General features: G+C 37.9%; 1 pseudogene; it reads left to right on the top strand.

Moving 5' to 3' along the window:
* The first annotated feature begins 7609 nt into the window (after positions 1-7609).
* On the top strand, positions 7610-8198 carry LOC138167229 (small ribosomal subunit protein eS10-like; annotated as a pseudogene).
* The last annotated feature ends 11556 nt before the right edge of the window (positions 8199-19754 follow it).

The following is a 19754-nucleotide window of genomic DNA, read 5'->3' as shown; positions in this document are numbered from 1 at the left end:
TCTCTCTCTCTCTCTCTCTCTCTCTCTCTCTCTCTCTCTCTCTCTTCTTCCCCCTTTTCCTTCTCCTCTTTCTCTCCTATTTCCTTATGGAGTGGGATGTATTTTGTACCAAACTCTGTGTGTGTGTGTGTGTGTGTATTCTTTCTTTCTTTGATCAGTGCAGATGAGAATTAGGCTCAAGTGTCAGCCACTTCTCCTACATCTTCCCTGTTTGTTTAAACTTCTACTTCCCACCCAGATAATGTGAGATAATTTTCCCTCTCCCAGGTAGTCTCCTCTTTTTCTTTTTTTCTTTCCTTTTTTTTTTGAGGGACAGAAGACAAGGCGATTGGGGTTAAGGGACTTGCCCAAAGTCACATAGACAGTAAGTGCCAAGTATTTTGAGGCTGGACTTGAACTCAGGTCCTCCTGATGCCAGAGCTAATATTCTATTAGCCACCTAGCTGCCCTTCCATTTTTCTTTTAAAACCATAAAGACACACAAAACTCCCAGGCCTTTTGTCTAATTAGGCTCCCTCTATGAGGCTTGATGATGACAAGGTACAAATGGAACACATACATCATCTTCCCATATTAGAATGTAAACAGTTTATTCTTCTTTAGTCCCTTATGGTTGTTCATTCATGTTTACCTTTTCATGTTTGTCTTAATGCTTGTGTTTATACTTCGAAGTTTCTACATGGCTCTAGTCTTTCCATCAGGAATGCTTGGAAGTCCTCTATTTCATTAAAAGTCAGCTTTTCTCCTATAGAATTATAATGAATTTTCTGGGCAAGTTATTCTCCAGTGCAAACTTACATCTTTTGCTTTCTGGTATATCATAGTCCAGGATCTGTGTTTCTTTATAATAATGACTGCTAAAGGGTGTGTAATTCTGACTGTGGCTCCTTGGCACTTGAATTCTTTCTGATTGTTCTTCTTGTTGTTGTTATTCAGCCATGTTCAAATATTTGTGACCCCATGGGGTTTTCTTGGCAAAGATACTAGAGTAGTTTGCCATTTCCTTCTCCAGTGGATTAAGTCAAGCAGAGGTTAAGTGACTTGCCCAAGGTCACACAGCCAGTAAGTGTCCAAGGCCAGATTTGAATTCAGGAAGATGACTCTTTCAAGCCCAACATTGTACATACACTTGACTATCTAGCTTCTATTGCAATTTTCAGTGAGTTTGTTGTTTGGGCAAATTTGTTGTTAATTCCCTTTCCATTTATTTTTTTCCATAGTTCTCCTTTCTTTTCCATTTTTTCCTATAGCACTCTTATTTCATTTATGAAAGGATGTCTTAATCCTTGCTTCATATCTTCTAGGTATTCCAGTTGAATTTGTGCCTAAGTTGTGTTTTTCTTTAAGGTTTTGCTTTTGGGTTTGTGTCTTGAGCATTGATGACACCAAAATAGTTCTTTATGGCAGGGTTCTTTTTTGTTTGTTTATTTGCTCTTTCTCTCAGCCCACATCCTGACTTTGGATTTTATTTTAGGTCTAGGATCTACATACTTCTATGGGAATTTTCTTGGTTGAGCTTTTGTCCTCTTTGGTCCTTCTGCTGCTTTCTTAGAGTATTGAGTGTTATATTATTCCAAGATTTCAAAATCAGCTCAGGCTGGGGAACTGCCAAGTTTTCAGTGTTCTCAAAATGGCCTGATCCAGGACAGGTTCTTGATTTGGTTTTGGTTCTACACAACATTCCTGTTGTCTTTAATTGGGAGATTTGGTAGACTGTTTCCAGTCTCAGCCACTGACAGCCAGATAAAAAGCTTTGCTGGTTCAGAGTGACGGAACCATGACAAACTTTCCTTTGATCTGGGCTTCCTACCCTGGTTCTTCCTCTACAGGTTTCAGGCTGGGCCAGCAGTTAGAACTGAGACCCTACCTTGCTCCTGGGGTCCAAGACATCCAGCTTAGGCCATGGGACCATTCCTCACTCTATAACACCAAATCTCAGTGCAGGTCCTCTATTCAGTTCACTTTGGATTTATGGCCCAAAATTGGGTAGCAAGTGATAGAGATGGATCTGGCACCTGTCCTGCAATCTACACAAGTGTAAGTCTTTCTATGTTGAATCTAGAACCTCTTTTTGCCCTGGTAAATAGCCTCTCCTTTCCAGTGCTCTGCAGAATGTGCTCCTGGTCACACTCTGACCCCTTGTCTATAGATCTCTGTATTACTATGCTGATCTGGGCTGGGAAAATGACTTAATGTGATTTATTTCCTTGGATTTCTCTTTTTTCTCTTGGGAAGGGAAGTAAGGCAGTTGGGGTTAAGTGACTTGCCCAAGATCACATGGCTAGTTTTTTTTTTCCTTGGATTTCTCAACCAAGGTTCAGTTTCATGTGTTTTTTTGATCTTTATGGAGAAATTGTGGCAAGTGGGGATGGGAAGAAGGGACTCACCATATTATTTCCTGCTCCATCCTCTCAAAGGAATCTTAACACGTGGTTCTAAACATATTACTAGTATAATCATGTGCACTGTTCAAAGGCCTGCTGTAGCTTCTGGTTGCCTACAGTATATGTCAAAGTAAAACACTGTGCTAGGCACCAGGGACAGAAATATAAAGAAAGACACAGTTCCTATTCTTCAAGAATACTCTAATGGGGGAGACATCAAATTCATATAGGTATTTCAGACATTCTGTACTCCAGGAGACATGATCTACTAATAATTTTCTCGTTTTCCTTATCTCATCTTCTCCTACCCCTCTTTATTTGTTCGGGTGGTCTTTGTGTCCAGAACAGACTCCTTACACATCTCTGACTGTTTCAGTCATTCTTTTCCTTCCAGATCTAACTCAGATACCATCTCTCCTAGAAGAGGGGGCTTTCCTTAAAATTGATTGCTTCTTCCCTCCCTAAGGTCTGTCCTGAGTTTGTGTTCCATCACATTTTACCTTATATTAGAGTTATTTATGCTATTTTATCTTCCACCCCGTAAGCTCCATGAAGGCAGAGACTATGCCATTTTTCACCTTTGTATCTTTTCCAGGTTCTCCTTACACCTTGAGATTCATAAATCATGGTTAAAATTAACTCTATGTGGGGAGGGTTAGAAGCTGAAATAGGAGACAGGAACTCATAAAGGAGAGATTGAAAAACACAAATCGCTCTATTTCACAGTTTTCCCAAAGGTCAACTCTGGCTAGGAGTATATATTTCTCATTTTATTAAGTTTGGAAGGCTTTCTGGAGGAGGTGCTTTATAGTGTTGGATAATGATGTTGGAATAAGTTAGAGCCTGCTATAGGCCCATGGGATGACCTTCAAATAGGTGTGAAGATAGTCTTCATTTCATAGAGGTCTGAGAAAATGATGTTTTGATTGAACATAGAAGACTGAAGAGAATGTAGCAAGATATTAAGGCAACTAGGAAAGGTTGGGTGACACCTAATAGGGCTGAATGTTACCTACTTGGATCTGACTCAGAGATAGACGATATTTCTAAATGGTGATAGGAAGACCTATATGTATTGTGCTATAAGAAATAATAAGGGGGATGGTTTTAGAGAAACCTAGGAAGAATTATGTGAACTGATACAAAATGAAATTAGCAGAACCAGCAGAGCATAGTATACAGGGACTGCAATATTTTAATGATGATCAACTGTGACTTAGCTATTCAAACCAGTACAATGATCCATAAGAAGTTCAAAGGATAGGCCCGGAAGGCAAGGCCTGCAGAGGTAGGCCTGGAAGGGGTCTGATCAACTCGGAGGGCAAGTCGTCTCATCAACCACAAGGGCCACTACCAGGCCTATCACCAAAGGGCTGGGACTGGAAAGAGCAAGGTAAGAAGAAAATACAGGGGCCCCTGTCCTGGACAGCAAATACTCCTGGGGCTACCACTTCATAGCCCAGAAATTTAAAAAAAAAGCCCCTATCAGGACCTCCAAAGACCAGGATGACAGAGTGAATCTCATCTGCTCCAAACCCCCCACTCTGACCCTGAAAACATAGTAACTCTTGCCCCAGGGCAAAACCCTCTACAGTAAAGGCTTGGGATCCCTAGAGGAAGGGCATGGCTAGGGCCCTTCCTCAAAATGGGTAGAAAGCAGATTACAAAGACTCTGGAGTCCTACTATCCTCAGAGGTAGGAACGAAACTCAGAGGGAGACAATGTGGACTCCACACCCACAGCTGAAACATCAACAGGGAATGGGTCCCAAGCACAGAAGGCTCTCCTAGATGAGATCAAAAGGAACTTTGAAAACCAAGTGAGAGAGATAGAAGACAAAATGAATAATTGTCTCAAAACCAAAGTTGCAGAATTAGAAAAACATTATAATGAAGAAAACATCTCTCTAAAAAGAAAAGTATATGATATAGTAAAGGAGCCAAAAATTAACCAAGGAAAATGATTTGTGAAAAAAATAGGATCAACCACATTGAAACAAATAACTCTATGAGGAACCAAGAACTAGTCAAACAAAATAACAAGAATGAAAAATTAGAAAAAGAGGTAAAATACCTCAAAGAAAAAATAACTGACCTGGAAAACAGACCCAGGAGAGATAATCTGAGAATCATAGGACTATCAGAAAATCATGATGAAAAAAAATTAGCCTGGACAACCTTCTCCAAGAGCTCATTAAGGAAAACTGCCCTGAGATACTGGAACCTGAGGGTAAAATAGATATCGAGAGAATCCACTGGGCACCTGCTGAAAGAGATCCCAAACTGAAAAGTCCTCGAAATATTGTGGCCAAACTCAAGAACTACCAGATAAAAGAGAAAATATTTCAAGCAGCCAGAAAGAAACAATTCAAATGTCGAGGGTCCACAGTGAGGATTGCACAGGATTTGGCAGCCTCTACACTGAAAGATCGGAGGCAGTGGAATACAATTTTCCAGAAGGCAAAAGAGTTCGGGTTACAACCAAGGATCACCTACCCAGCAAGGCTGAGCATATTCTTCCAGACAGAGAGATGGTCATTCAATGATATAACAGAATTCCAGACCTTCTTGATAAAAAAGCCAGAACTCAATGGAAAATTCAACCTCCAACTACAAGATGCAAGAGTGACGAAGAAAGGTAAACAAGGAAAACAAAAACATACCCTGCTATTTGATAAGAACAAACTGGTTTTAGACAATTAGAGGGTATGAGTATAAAATACACAAAATGATGATTTAAAAAAATCTTATTAAGGGCTACAAAGGGACTGCAATGGAAGAAAGGGAATGAATGAAGTGGAAAAGAGTAAATTATGCCACACAAAGAGGCATAAAAACTGTATAGCAGAGAAAAAGAAGGGAGGGAGATGGGAATCATATGAGCTTTTCCCTCATTGTTCTGGTGCAAGGAGGGAATAACAACCAGTTAAGCATAGGACTCTATGGAGAAGAAACGCAAAAAGTGTCATTTTAGAGGGAAAGAGGGGAGGGAGAGGAGTATCGCATGAGATTTGTTCCTGTCACTCTTGGTGCGAAGAAGAAATAACATATTTCATTAAGTATAAAAATATCCTACAGGCAGTAGGAGGGGGAAAGGTCTACAAAGGGGGGGGGGGGTTAGTAGGGAGGGAAGAAGTAAGGGGAAAGGAGAGGAAAAGGGAGGGGGGCTGATAAGGGAATACTGAAGGAGGCGGTGGTCAAAAGGAAAACTATTAAGGGAGGGAAGGGAGAAGGGGGGGAAATATGAACATTAACAGGGGTGGGAATAGGATGGAGGGAAAGAAACAGATGATCATAATTCTAAATGTTAATGGAATGGACTCTCCCATAAAATGGAGACAGATAGCAGAATGGATTAGAAATCATAATCCTAGAGTATGCTGTTTACAAGAAACACATCTGAAACAGAGGGATACACACAGGGTAAAGGTAAAAGGCTGGAGTAAAATATATCATGCCTCAGCTAAAGTAAATAAGCAGGGGTAGCAATCCTTATCTCAGATAAAGCAAAAGCAAAAATTGGCCTGATTAAAAGAGATAAGGAAGGAAACTATATCCTGTTAAAAGGCACCATCAAGAATGAAGCAATATCATTACTTAACATATATGCACCAAGTGGTATAGCATCCAAATTCCTAGAGGAGAAGGTAAAGGAAATAGAGGAAGAAATAGATAGCAAAACTATACTAGTGGGAGACCTTAATCTCCCCCTCTCTGAACTTGATAAATCCAACCTCAAAATAAACAAGAAAGAAGTTAAGGAGGTGAACAGGATTTTAGAGAGGATAGGTATGATAGATCTCTGGAGAAAACTGAATGGGGATAAAAAGGAACATACTTTCTTCTCAGCGGTTCATGGCACATACTCAAAAATTGACCACATTCTAGGGAATAAAAACCTCACAATTCTATGCAGTAAGGCAGAAATATTAAATGCATCCTTCTCAGATCATGATGCAATAAAAATTATATGCAATAAAGGGCCATGGAAAGATAGACTAAAAACTAATTGGAAATTAAACAATTTAATCCTAAAGAATAAACTGGTCAAACAAGAAATTATAGAAACAATCAGTAATTTCATTCAAGAGAATGATAATAATGAGACAACATACCAAAATTTGTGGGATGCATTAAAGGCAGTTCTTAGGGGAAGTTTTATATCCCTAAGTGCATACATGATTAAATTAGAGAAAAGGGAGGTCAATGAATTGGGCATGCAATTGAAAAACCTAGAAAAAGAACAAATTCAAAATCCCCAATTAAATACTAAATTAGAAATATTGAAAACCAAAGGAGAGATTAATAAAATTGAAATTAAGAAAACTATTGAATTAATAAATAAAACTAAGCTGGTTTTATGAAAAAAAAAACAAAATTGATAGACCATTAGTCAATATCATAAAAAAAGAAAGAAGAAAACCAAATTATGAGTATTAAAAATGAAAAGGGTGAATCTACCTCCAATGAAGAGGAAATCAAAACAATAATTAGGAATTATTTTTCCCAATTGTATGCACGTAAATTTGACAATCTTAGGGAAATGGATGAATATTTACAAAAATGCAAGTTGCCCAGATTAACTGAAGAGGAAGTAAATTACTTAAATAACCCCATCTCAGAAAAAGAAATTGAACAAGCCATTAGTCAACTCCCTAGGAAAAAATCTCCAGGGCCAGACGGATTTACTAGTAAATTCTATCAAACATTTAAAGAACAATTGATTCCAATACTCTACAAACTATTTGGGAAAATTAGTGAAGAAAGAGTCCTACCAAATTCTTTTTATGACACAAATATGGTACTGATACCTAAATCAGGAAGGGATAAAACAGAGAAAGAAAATTATAGACCAATCTCCCTCATGAATATAGATGCAAAAATTCTAAATAAAACACTACCAAAAAGACTACAGCAACTTATCTCAAGAATAATACACTTTGATCAGGTAGGATTTATTCCAGGAATGCAAGGATGGTTTAATATTAGGATAACCATCAGTATAATTGATCATATCAACAATAAAACTAGCAGAAACCACATGATCATCTCAATAGATGCAGAAAAGGCTTTTGACAAAATACAACATCCATTCCTATTAAAAACATTAGAAAGTATAGGAATAAATGGAGCCTTCCTTAAAATAATAGGTAGCATCTATTTAAAGCCAATATGTAATGGGGAGAAGCTAGAAGCATTTCCTATAAGATCAGGCATAAAGCCTTTCTATCCCAGGCTCCATCTAGAGCAGCAACCGCTGCCGCTGCCACCGAGATGTTGATGCCCAAGAAGAACCGGATTGCCATCTACGACCTCCTTTTTAATGAGGGAGTAATGGTAGCCAAGAAGGATGTTCACATGCCAAAGCACCCTGAGCTGGCAGACAAGAATGTGCCCAATCTCCATGTCATGAAGGTCATGTAGTCTTTAAAGTCTCATGGCTATGTTAAGGAGCAGTTTGCATGGAGACATTTCTACTGGTACCTCACCAATGAGGGCATTCAGTACCTCTGGGATTACCTTCACCTTCTTCCTGAGATTGTGCCTGCCATGCTCCGAAGAAGTCATCCTGAAACAGGAAGGCCAAGGCCCAAAGGTCTGGAGGGTGAGCGACCTGCCTGACTTACTCGGGGTGAAGCTGACAGAGACACATACAGACGAAGTGCTGCTCCTCCTGGTGCTGACAAGAAGGCCAAGGCTGGAGCTGGGTCAGCAACAGAATTCCAATTTAGAGGTGGATTTGGTCATGGACGTGGTCACCCTCCTCAATAAAAATTGTAGAGATATGTTTCATATTGAATAAAATTTGGGGAAAAAAAAGATCAGGGGTAAAACAAGGGTGTCCATTATCACCCCTCTTATTCAATCTGGTACTGGAAATGTTAGCAATAGCAATTAGAGAAGAAAAAGAAATCAAAGGAATCAAATTAGGCAAAGAAGAGACCAAGCTATCACTCTTTGCAGATGATATGATGATATACTTAGAGAATCCTAGAGAATCAAGTAAAAAACTACTTGACACAATAAATAAATTTGGCAAAGTGGCAGGATATAAAATAAACCCACATAAATCCTCAGCATTCCTATATATTTCTTTTTTTTTTTTTAAAGCAATTGGGGTTAAGTAACTTGCTCAAGGTTACACGGCCAGTTATTATTTCTGGGTGTGGTGCTGAGTATCTGAGCCCAGATTTGATCCAGGTCATCCCGACACTGGAGCCAGTGCTCTTACTCACTGAGCCACCTGGCCGCCCCTAAGCAATTGGGGTTAAGTAACTTGCTCAAGGTTACACGGCCAGGTGTTTTCTGGGTGGATGCTAAGTGTCTGAGCCTGGGATTCGATCTCCAGGTCTTTTCAACACTGGAGCAGGTGCTCTTACTCGCTGGCCGCCCCATTCCTATATATTTCTAATGAAATTCAACAGCAAGAGATAGAAAGAGAAATCCCATTTAAAGTTACTGTAGATATTATAAAATATTTGGGAATCTACCTGCCAAAACAAACCCAGGACCTATATGACAACAACTACAAAACGCTTTTCACACAAATAAAGTCAGATCTAACTAATTGGAAAAATATCAATTGCTCATGGCTGGGTTGAGCTAATAAAATAAAAATGACAATTTTACCTAAATTAAATTATATATTTAGTGCCATACCAATTAATTTACCAAAAAACTACTTTATAGAGCTAGAAAAAATAGTAACAAAATTCATTTGGAAGAATAAACGGTCCGGAATATCAAGGGAATTAATGAAAAGAAATGCTAAGGAAGGTGGACTAGCTATACCAGATTTCAATCTGTATTATAAAGTAGCAGTCATCAAAACTACTTGGTACTGGCTGAGGAATAGAGGAGTGTATCAATGGAATAGATTAGGCACACAAGATTCAGAAGTCAATGACTATAGTAATCTATTGTTTGATAAATCCCAAGACCCTGGTTTTGGGATAAGAACTCACTATTTGACAAAAACTGCTGGGAAAATTGGAATATAGTATGGCAGAGACTGGGCATAAATCATTATCTAACACCATATACCAAAATCAAGTCTAAATTGGTGCATGATCTAGGTTATAAAGGTTGGTACTGTAAGCAGTCTTGTAAAACAAGGAATACTTTACCCATCACTTGTGGAGAGGGAAAGACTTTATGACTAAAGAATTAGAGAACATTATAAAATGTAAAATGGATAATTTTGACTACATGAAATTAAAAAGCTTCTGTACAAACAAAGCCAATGTAACCAAGATTAAGAGGGAGGTGGGAAATTGGGAAAGAATCTTTACAACCTATGTCTCTGACAAAGGACTCATTTCTAAAATATACAGAGAATTGAGTCAAATATATAAGAATACAAGTCATTCCCCAATTGATAAATGGTCAAAGGATATGAACAGGCAATTTTCAGAGAAAGAAATTAAAGATATCTATAAGCACATGAAGAAATGCTCTAAATCACTATTAATTAGAGAAATGCAAATCAAAACAACTCTGAGGTACCACATCTCACCAGCTAGATTGGCTAAGATAACAAAACAGGAAAATGACAAATGCTGGAGAGGATGTGGGCAAATTGGAACACTAATGCATTGCTGGTGGAGTTGTGAACTGATCCAGCCTTTCTGCAGAGCAATCTTGAATTATGCCCAGAGGGCTATAAATACTTTCATATCCTTTGACCCAGTGATACCACTCCTAGGGTTATATCCCAAAGAGATCATAGAAGTGGGAGGAAGACCCATATGTACAAAAATGTTTATAGTAGCTCTTTTTGTGGTGGCAAAGAATTGGAAATTAAGGAGGTGCCCATCAATTGGGGAATGGCTGAACAAGTTGTGGTATATGCATGCTATGGAATACTATTGTGCTATAAGAAACGAGGAGCAGACCGTCTTCATATTTACTTGGAGAGGCTTAAAACAACTGATGCTGAGTGAGAAGAGTAGAACTAGGAGAAATTTGTACACAATTACAGACACAACGTATGTGTGATGACCAACTTTGATAGACTGGACTCCTCTCATCAGTGCAGTGATATAAGTCAATCCCAAAAGACTCATGATGGAGAGAAATATGTGCATCCAAAGAAAGAACTAGAAAGAACTGAGTTTATATCCAGGTGGAAGCAAAATACCTAATCTTTTTCCTTCTCTTGTTTGTTTTTATGTCCTCTTTACCATTTTTCATTCCATCTGATATAATCTGTCTTTATAACCTGACTAATGTATGATGTGAAAGTATTTACAGATCCTATACTTGACTATATGCCGCTATGGTGGGAAGGGGAAGGAGGGGGACAAAATGTGAAACTCAAAGAATTGTGGAATTGAATCCTGTAAACTAAAAGGAAACAAACAAATTATTTAAAATATATATATATATATATTTCTGGTATCATGGTGACAGAAGCATAGAATTAAAAAAAAACATTCTAATAAGCAATCCACAGACTTCACCAGACTACTAAAGAGGTCTGTGATACAAAAAGTGGTTAAAAATCTCTAATCTAGATAGGTTACCTTCAGTTACTCAAAGGTTTATTTTTTCCTCAAATGAAAATCTGATTTATAATCACACACAAAAAAAAGACGTTCAAAGGATTCATGGTGAAAAATTCTGTCTACCTTCAGAGAGAGAACTGATGAACTCTGGGTACAGAATGAAGCATTTTTTCACTATATCTTTCTTGCTTTTTTGCAACTTGACTAATATGAAAATATATTTTGCATGACTTTGCAGGTATAATGGGTATCATATTGCTTGCTTTTTTCAATAGGAGTGGGTGGGCATATTTGGAGGGAGAAAATTTAGAACTGAAAAATTTTTAAATGAATGAAAGACAGTTAAAAAGGAAGATGTTTATGCTATAATGTCTCAAATATATTAATAAAGAGAAGTAAGGGAAAGTAAGCAATAAATAAGCACTTAAACATTTGCCTTAAGTTTATATGTTATATGCTATGTTATTTATAGTGTAACCCAGGGTTCAACATGGGCATTTGTTTAACACTCCATTTATTAGTGGAGAGAATGGTTATTTATAGGTAGACCTGATGAGTGAGAATAAAGGATTGCTGTGAAGTAGTAGCATTACTGAAATTTGTACTATTCTAAGTACAATTATACTAAAATATGGTGTTTGGTTTCAGTCCAGTGGAAATATGCGATATGAATTTGAACAATGTGACCATTTTATGGGAATTTGTTATTTGCACTAATTGGGACCTATCTGTATTAAACTCTTGTTAGTAGAAAAAGCCCTTATTTTAGTCAAATCAAGGAATTTCATCAGCATGATTCAGTGGAGAAAATAATGACTCTGGAGTTCATAACTTGGGTTATGAACTTGGGTTCAAAATCTTCCAATGGCACCTATCAACTGTTTGACATTGGGCAAATAACAATCCTATGATTTGGCTTCTTCCTCTCTAAAATGAAGTTGAAATAGATGGTTTTTTGGGTGACCCTTCTGGCTCTCAATCTACGATTCTATACTTTGTCTGATCTCTCTCCTTGGTGAAATGAGTCAATGGATTTGTTGTTGCTGTCAGGTGATCTGGAAGATTCTCTTCAAGCTGCAAAACCATGGTCCTAAACCTCTGAACCTCCACTAGGAAGGTTCCTAATTATGGTTCAGACATGACCCTGGGTTTATGAAGTCTATGCCAGAGAATCACAAGCTCGGTCAGTTTTACCAAGCTTGGAAAAGGTTCGAGTAGGAACCCAGCCCAGTTGGGAGACCACCACCAGTCTCAACAAAATATGGAGCGGTCCATCGCCAAAAGCCTGTCTCCCACATGATTTATTTCAGGGACACAGCAACTCTTGTAACAATACACACTGTGGCCTGGAGGGTCTGCCTATGTTTTATATCAGTGTAAGGAGTGCCTACCTCAGGGAGATTGCAGATCTTTTGATATATTGAAATCCAGTTGCCCATTAGTCACCAACACTCCTTCATTTGCATGTTGGAGAGTTTCTATTATTCAGACCTATCATTTCATCAGGGATTTGTGTGTGTATGTATTTTTAATAAGAGAATCATTATCAAATCAAAACATTCTGGCAGTTATGTTGCATGCACAACTTAACATGCCAGGAAAAATCTCTCTTTCCATTTTCTTCAGTTGGTTTGTACATTAAGAGACCTAGAAGCATACATTTTTATGGAATCCTAAGGAAAGAAAAGGCAGAACACTATCTCACTCTGTCTGGTCTGTCTGCTTTCAGCACATTCTTTACGTGGTTCCCATTCATGTTTTTTTCTGTGCCATATTTGAAACTCCTTATCAATAGTTCATTGTTGGGATCCTTCTCTAAATATTGAATGTGAACTTCTCCTTCCTTAGCTTCAGGCCATTTTCATCAAACATCTCCCATATGCCTACTCTCCTGCCCCTCACCAAGAAGACTTTCCTTTTCCTAGACCTTTGGAGAATTAACCTCCAAAGAATTTTCACCCTATTATATGATCACTGTCTAGTCTTAGCCTATGAACCTTTTTTCCAAGGTTGATGCCTGGTTGATCTCCAGGTCACCCAAACCTTAAAAGGCATCCAAGGAAAGAAATAAAAAGAGACCCTATAGAAGTTCAGTTTCAAGGAAACTGGAATATCTATTACCACAGCCATTTCTGTCACACTCAGTCTTCTACATAATAGTGCTTTCTTTTCCTACTCTGCCCAAGTATCAGAGCCTATCTTGTTAGAAGGATCTTTGCACCCTTAGCCCAAACTTCTTTTTTTAGACATACTTAAACTCTGTGTCTGAAACTTAAGTTTTGTTCTTTATTCCCTATATGTGTTCTCCCCCCCCCCTGCCCCACTCCTGCTCCCCCTAGTTGGTGAATTGCACATCAGTATTCTATGAAACAATTTTAACACAGACATACTTTGTTTGGTCCCTATCTATGGGTTTGGCCTTCTGAGAGGGGTTATTGTCCTGGGGTTAAAAGGGGTTACATGACCACTGGGTCAGTCACTTATTCAGACTATAGCCAGTAGAATCACCACATCGGGATGTTCTATGAAGTTAAAACTTCAAGGAGATCAGTGTGAGATGGCATCCTAACAGTCAGAAGTTAGAAAGGTTATTGTAAAAGAGCCTCCTTAGTTTTACCAAGTCAAGAATTCACTCCATCACCATTTGAGCTGAATCTAAACTGGTCTCTACCACCAGAGATGTGGTGCAACACTCTAAAAGTCTAGTTTGTTAAGTGGAGTTGGGAAATTAGAAGCTTCCTTCTGAAACATTTGGGAGCATCACTTCACAAGCAAATGAACAGTGAAATCCATTCTCCTAATATGGAATTAATATGTTAATATTAATAACATATTAATTAATATGTTAATGTTAGTTAATGACATATTAATTAACATGTTAATATTAATATCCATAGTAGGAATTTGGAGATGTGAGGGCAAATAATTCAGTTGAATAAGGGGTAGTAGGAGAAGAGAGAGACTCATGAGTGCCCTAAGTCCAGTATAATGTTGGGGAAAGTCAGACTTGTAGATGGTTATGTTGGTGATGGAATCCTCATGGAAGGGTAGTCCAAGAAAGGGGATAATAGGGGTGTATCTGGTGGGGGCGGGGGAGTTGCTGGCTGTTACAGGACCAACAGCAGACTATGAGGTGTGCATAAATGATCACAGGAAGAAACACATTCCCCAGGATGTCAGTATTCTGGGAGAAGGAAGCATGACCCCCTAGATTCATTGTTTTGGGCAAAGTCCCAGTCATCTCATCCTGTTCTGTCTTCTTTTTTTTTAATCAAATGCTTTATTAACTTCTAGTTTACATCATTCATTTCCACAAGATTTTGAGTTATAAATTTTCTCCCCAAAATAGCGATCCCACTGGATATCCCCTCCTCCAATCTGCTCTCTCCCATGTCTTCTCCCATACCCCCTCCAACTTTCCAGTAGGGCACAGTGGATCTCTACCAGTGCCTGTATATACAGTGCTATCTTCTGATTATTATTCCCCATTTTCTGACTTGAGTCCTTTTAGGAAACAGGAAGATAATTCCCTTTCAACATTTGAATTACCTACAATTATAGAGGTCATATATCTTTTATGCTTCCTCTCAAGATGACAAAAAGACTCAGTTATGTGATAAAACAGGGACTGATGAAAGGATGTATTAACCCAGACACTTTTGCATTTACTTATAATTTGTACATAATGTAAAACTACCTTAGCAAGAAAATGAACTAGGCAGGGAGTTCTAGTCCTCTCTTTGCCAGTGAATTATTTTGGGCAAATTACTTTTCTAAATCTCACTTTCTTAATCTATAAAAGGAGTAGTTTGGACTAAGTGAACCCTTAGGTCCCTCCTAGCTCCAAAAGCCTATCCTAAGTCACAGCTCCAATAGAAATGACTTTTCCTTTGACTTTCTTGAGTTACCATGTAGTTGGATTAAGTTCAACTTTGCTACCCAGGGGCTAATAAAGGAAATCACTGAACACCATCTTTGGAAATACCCTCCTTATTTCTTTTTCATCTGCAGTGAATGAGATTGTCACTGCCCTTTCCCCCCCTTAATGTTTCATATTGAAACTATATTGGGGAATTCAAGCTTTATGACAATATGCAGGTTTGTTGTAAACTTTGCTATAAACTCTATCCCCAAACATTTTTGCATATCTTCAGTAAGTAATGTAATGATAGCCTCAATCAAAACAGAAGAAAGAAAGAGTGACAGCACAGACTAGGAGGAAAAATGTACAGTTTTTACTATCTTTCTTCTATGTAGTGAATTTTTTTTTAGAATAAAGTTATCAAGAGAAAATATTATAGCCCAAGAATCTCAGAATGTCTAGGGCTTGGAATATGCTGTGACATCTTTACTGAGTTGTTTGCTGTTGATTGTATCGACTGAAGCAAAATATTATCTGTGGGAGAACCTGGTGTTTCCAATTGTATGCACCAGCTGTTTCAAAGATTATCAGGATAGAAACCTGGATAAGACTTAGCTCCCTGAATCTCAATCCAAAGCACATCAAAGCATTGCTGGCAGATAGGAGAAATGAATTTGAATAATGAAAACCTTGCCTCAAACTAGAGGTTTTACTGTACATACAAACCATCCATCTCAATTTGATTAATATTTATTGAGTGGCTACATGTACCAGGCGTGGATATCAAGATGGCACAGAAAGCTTGAGGGTACTAACAGTCTCCTACATGCTGAACTTCAATTGCTAGAGATATCGTCTTCTATGCTGTAAGAACATCATTGAAAAGTTTGTCATAAGTGATGCATTATGGGCCTCTCAATGACCAGGAGATTTGTATGTTGTAGACATCTCTGTTCTCAACCTAAAATTCACATGCTTTAATTTCACAGAGAGCTACTATCTTCGATTGGGTCTGACAAGCGTGTAAAATAACATGTATGTTACTAAGGGCATATGGACCCTTGCATGTCAAGGTATCAAATCACTGGGGATTTTTAGAAACAGTCACTTGAGGTACTACTGGCCTCTATAAAGAGAAATTAAATAAACCAATCATTTGTCTAAAAGGTGAACTGTCCAATATAGATTTTTGTCTCTTCCCTTCATAGAATGACTTTTTGTAACACTATCACCAAGGAAGAATAATGTAAACTAAAAATGTGATGTCCTAATTTGTCAATGATTCATGGACGATATATGTATTTGCCATTAGTGATTAAACAGCTCCGTGGATTCTTTTGTTAGCCCCCCAAAGTCTGATTCTCCCAATTCTCGATCTCCAAGCCTTTGAATACTACATTTCTGTTTCCAGAAAGGTCTTGTAATACCTCTCTGACATGCCCTGCTTTGCCAAAGAGCACCTTAGAGTTTCACTCAGGAGGACAACGATATTCTTCTGACTCAGAATTAATGGGAAGAACAAGAAAGTCCCTCTTGATCCCTAGGAAATGATATCTTTCCCTTTACCTAAGAAGAGAAGAAACATCTCAGGGAGGACATGATTTGTGTTTATCCAACACGTTTCCATTTAGCCATTTTTTCTTTAAAGCATTGGGCTAGTCCAGGGGTGGGGAGCCTGTGGCCCCAAGGCCACATGTGGCCCTCTAGGTCCTCAAGGGCAGTCCTTTCACTGAATCCAAACTTCACAAAACAAACTCCTTTAACAATAGGATTTGTTCTGTAAAACTTAGACTCAGTAAAAAGACTGTACCCAGGGACCTAGAAGGCCACATGTGGCCTCAATGCCACAGGTTCCCCACCCCTTGGCTAGTCTTTGTAAAGGATGCAGAAGTAACAGAATACATGGTCTCTGCTCTTGAAGAAGAGTTTACAATTAGATTGCTTTTATTTCTAATTAAAACTCCTCAAGGTGAGGCTTTTGAATATTCTGCAACTGCTTCTTAGCACTTAGAACAGCATAAGGCCTTAATGCAAGTGCATAGATCACATTAACTTTTTTTATTTTGGGTTTCCCTTATGTACTGTTGACTTAGGTTGAGCTTGTAGCTCACTAAGATCCCTGGATCATTTTGAGACAAATTTTTTTTGGCCTTTTGGAGGGCAATTGGGGTTAAGTAACTTGCCCAAGGTTACACAGCTAAGTTTTTTTGTGTGGGTGTTAAGTGTCTGTGGCCGGAACCGAACTTGGGTCCTCCTGACTCCGAGGCCGGTGCTTTACTCACTGCACCACCTAGCCACCCCTCCTGGATCATTTTTTAGAACCTAATGATCCTGTTAGGAAAAAAAAAGGAAACAAGGCTAGTCTAGCATGATTTATTTATGTTGGATTTTAGTGTGTCACTCTTCTCTTTTTAAAACTTTCATCAGTCCTCCCCTTGTTAATGGATTAGGTCATTTTGTCAGGAAAAGAAGTCAAACAATTCCAAAGGATTCATGATGAAAGATACTATCTACCTCTAGAGAGAGAACTGATGAAGTCTGAGTGCAGTTTGAAATATAATTCTTTTACTTTATTTTTATTGCTTTCTTTCTTGCAACATGGCTAATATGGAAATGTGTTTTGCATGATTTCATATGTATGAGTGATATCACATTGCTTGCCTTCTCAATGTCAGGAGGAAAAGAGAATTTGGGATTTAAAATTTTTTTAATATTAAAAATAAATAGCAGATTTGTTTTTAAGAAAGGAATGGAAGTCAAACTCACTGATCTGCAGTCTTCAGACTCTATTCTCTTTTTGGAAAATTGGGAGAATTAAAAAAAAACTTCAGTCCTATAGCCCTTCTTCTCTTCTGGATGAATTTTCAAAAACAACTGAGAGAAATGCAATCATTACCACATCATCCAGCTCTTTCAGTACACAAGTGTCAAGGCTACAACCCTACCAGCAAAATTCCCCAGCATAAGGAACCAGATTAAAATTGAATTTGTGAGATGTTTAACAAAACAAATAAAAATACAATACAACGGGGTGGCCAGGTGGTGCAGTGAGTAAGAGCACCGGCCCCAGCTTTGGGAGACCTGGGATCGGTTCCGGCCTCAGATCTTGGCACCCACACAAAATAACTGGCCGTGTAACCTTGAGCAAGTTACTTAACCCCAACTGCCTAAAAAAAAAGGTCAGACTCACTTTAATAATTTAATGGATCTTTGGGGCAGCCAGGTAGCACAGCGAGTAAGAGCACTGGCTCGAGTGTCGGGATGACCTGGGGATTGAATCCAGGCTCAGACACTTAGCACCCACCCAGAAACACCTGGCCGTGTAACCTGGAGCAAGTTACTTAACCCCAATTGCTTAGGGGCGGCCAGGTGGCTCAGCGAGTAAGAGCACCGGCTCCAGTGTCAGGATGACCTGGGGATCAAATCTGGGCTCAGATACTTAGCACCACACCCAGAAATAACTGGCTATGTAACCTTGAGCAAGTTACTTAACCCCAATTTCTTTAAAAAAAATACAATACAACATAGATGTTGTTAATTTGTGATTTCTAAATCAATATGCAGCTACCTATAGGGATCCATTTCTATTTGAGTTTGGCATCACTGCTCTAGAATCTAGAACATAGTTCAGCTCAGTCTATTGATTTGAACTTTTAAAGGCTGCATGATACTGCTTGACTCTTCTTAATCTTGGGTTTCCACTTTCTGATGGCCCCCTACCCATCCAGCCTAAAGAAAATTCTACTTGGAAGAGAAAACAGAAATAAAGTTGGAGTTGAGTAGTTTAGTCTTCTCACCATCATTCATCATCACAATCTCTTCTCCTCTTCCATCTGTGATCTGCCTCTTGTCCCAAAACAAACTAAAAATAGCCTTTTGGGGGGGGTTGTTTTTAGTGTTGACCAACCTCAGGTTATTCTGGGATTTAATTCTTTTAAATATTTTAATGAGAACATGTTTCTCATCTGTATTCATCCCTAGTTATCTGTACTTCTATCCTCTATGCATGTCTTTTTAAATGTAATTTTATTTCATTTTCATTTCTGAATTTTCTCCCTCCCACCTTCCCCTTTCCTACCCATTGGAAAAGTAAGAAAATAAAACCTGCTACACATGTGCATATTTGTCTTTTTAAAGGGCAAGAACCTCTACTATCTATGTAGCTCAGAATAGACATACTTCCAGATAAATGATTGAATGACAGTTCATGTCTAAAATCAGCTACTTTTCAAGATACTAAGATACACATCCAATAAAGTAAAATAACAAACAACAATAAACAAAACTCAAGATAAGCATTATATAAAGTAAAATTACAATAAGAAAAGAGACTTTAATGGAAAAAAATCCTCAAGTGTAAAGTCATACATAAAACCGACAGAGACAGACTGAAAAATTCATAAACCAAACTCTACACCTTATACTTAAAAATATTATGAGGAAAGTAATAGAAAAGTTGACTGAATTGCATAAAAAATGTAGATAGTAAAACAATAATTTTAGATGACTTTAATTGTTCTCTTTCAGAACTCATTAAATTCAGCAAAAATATAAAGATGAATGGAATTATAGATCTGAAGAGAAAATTGAAAAAGTAAAATTTCTGGACCCATACAACTATTTAATGGGCTTATTTAGAACTATATTTATTTTTCAGGATTACACAATGCCTTTACAAAAACTAATCTTGTGCTAGAATAAGCAAAGAAAGGTAGACATGTTAACCATTTCCTTCATAGATTTTATTTTAATCTATGTGTAAAATCCATGTATAAAATATAACTGAAGTAGTTATCAATAAAGGGAATATAAATAAAAAGTTACAGATTAAAATGGACAATAAGTATTAGAATTATTTTTTTTAAAAGGGCATCAAAAAACCCAAATCATATAAACAATGAATAATGTGAATGGTAATATTGGGACAACAAATCAAAATTTATGCAATACAGTTAAAGGAGGCCTCAGTCTTAGAAAATAATTTATATCCCACAAAAAAATG

The sequence above is a fragment of the Petaurus breviceps genome, unplaced genomic scaffold, assembly GCF_028583685.1.
Source record: "Petaurus breviceps papuanus isolate PSGF00001 unplaced genomic scaffold, PetGlider_PUasm1.0 229, whole genome shotgun sequence".
Taxonomy (NCBI): Eukaryota; Metazoa; Chordata; class Mammalia; order Diprotodontia; family Petauridae; genus Petaurus; species Petaurus breviceps.
This window is presented reverse-complemented; position numbering and strand designations above follow the sequence as displayed.